The sequence below is a fragment of the Chrysochloris asiatica genome, unplaced genomic scaffold, assembly GCF_000296735.1.
Source record: "Chrysochloris asiatica unplaced genomic scaffold, ChrAsi1.0 scaffold00200, whole genome shotgun sequence".
Lineage (NCBI taxonomy): Eukaryota > Metazoa > Chordata > Mammalia > Afrosoricida > Chrysochloridae > Chrysochloris > Chrysochloris asiatica.
Window position 1 is genome coordinate 4,909,923 of NW_006408718.1, and position 1,837 is coordinate 4,911,759.

The window sequence follows — 1,837 nt, forward strand, 5'->3', positions numbered from 1 at the left end:
TAACCCACAGCACCACACCAGAGACTGATGAAACTCCAAAATTATGACTTTTAGTGATCCTTCATGCCTGGAAATGAACACACCCCAATGGTTCACTATTCAGCAAAGCAATAGATTAGTTTGTAAGGGGAACAACAACACTAATGAGGTGCACAAACTTTACAATAATCAACCATTTGAGGTCAAAAGGGAATCATTTACTCAAGGGAAAAAAATTAGAAGAGTTAGAAAAGAGGAGGAAATGGAAATAAGCGACATAGGGAGAAAGCAGGATGAGTAATTTTGATTATTATGGTTTGGGGTCAACTTGACTGGACCAGGATTCTCAGTAATTAAGCACTGAAATGAAGTAATCCACCATGATGAGATCTAATATAATGTAATCCCTTCCATGATGAGATCTCCTATGAGCAACTAATCATTTGAAAGGAAATTTCTATTGAGGGTGAAGCTTGAAGCATCTTATATCTTAAAAGAGACAAAAGGAGAGGAACATGATAAGAGAAAAGAAGGACCTACTAAAACCAAGAAAAAAGACAAGAGTGATGTGTTTCCCTTAGATCTGGGGTTCCTGCCCTCTGAATCTCCTAGTTTCAAGGAAAGATTGATGCCAAGACACATTGATATCTCCAAGGAAAGTGGGACCACAGAGTATGAAAGGAGATAAAGACCTTACCCCAGCACTGGTGCTCTGAATTCAGAGTTCTAGTCTACTCAGTTGTAAGAGAATACATTTCTCTTTGTTAAGGCTACCCACTTGCTATCTGGTATAGCAGCACTATGTAACCAAGATAGACATGCTGAATTGTGGAATGTAAAACTGTTGATCTGTAAACCATAACTAAATTCAAGACAAAAAGTTAAGAAAAAAACAAAATAGCTATATTGCTGTGATGCTGGAAGCTATGCCACTGGTATTGTAAATACCAGTAGGGTCATCCATAAAGGACAGATTTTAGTTAAGCTTCCAGATTAAGACAGAAGAGGTCAATTACTTCTGAATGTTTAAGATACTGAAAATTTATGAATATTAGTGGAACATTGTAAGTTAGCTCCAGAATACTGAATAGTATCCATTATGCATAGCACCAGAACATTGTCAGATAAAAATGCTGCAAAATGCGCCCCCAATGTTGGTGAGTACTCAAAATATGATTAATGAAAGGTTGCCTCCTCATAGTAGAGTTGACCATGATGATAAAAGTGGAGTAAAACTTTCAGGGCCTTCATTTCCTGAAGGGCACACAATTCAAAATGAGAAGAAACACCTCGAAACATGCACTCATAATTGGAACATAGAATGTATGATGTATGAATCTAAGTTATAAAAAATGAAAGGGGTAAACTAAAGATCGATATAATAAGCATTAGTGAAATGGACTGGTATTGACCATTTTGAATCTGAAAATCAAATGTTTTACTATGCCAGGGATGACAAATGTAAGAGGACTGGCATCACACTGATCATCAAAAAGCATATTTAATTATCAACCTTGGAGTATGATGCTGTGTGTAATACTATAATATCTATACATCTATATGGAAGATAAGTTAATGTCATCCTTATTAAATTATTCAAATTTGTAGGCCAACCACTAGATGATGGTGATGATGAAGAGCCAGTGATGATGAAATAAGAAACTTTTGAAGGAATTCTACTAACTTCTTCAGTCTGAAATTGATCAAACATGCAATGGAGATGTATTGATAATTACTAGTGATTGGAATGCAAAGGTTGGTAACAAAGAAGAATCAATTTCAGAAAATATGACCTTGGTGATAGAAACAATGCTGAAAATCTCATGATATGTTTGCAAGATCAAAGATTTGTTCATTG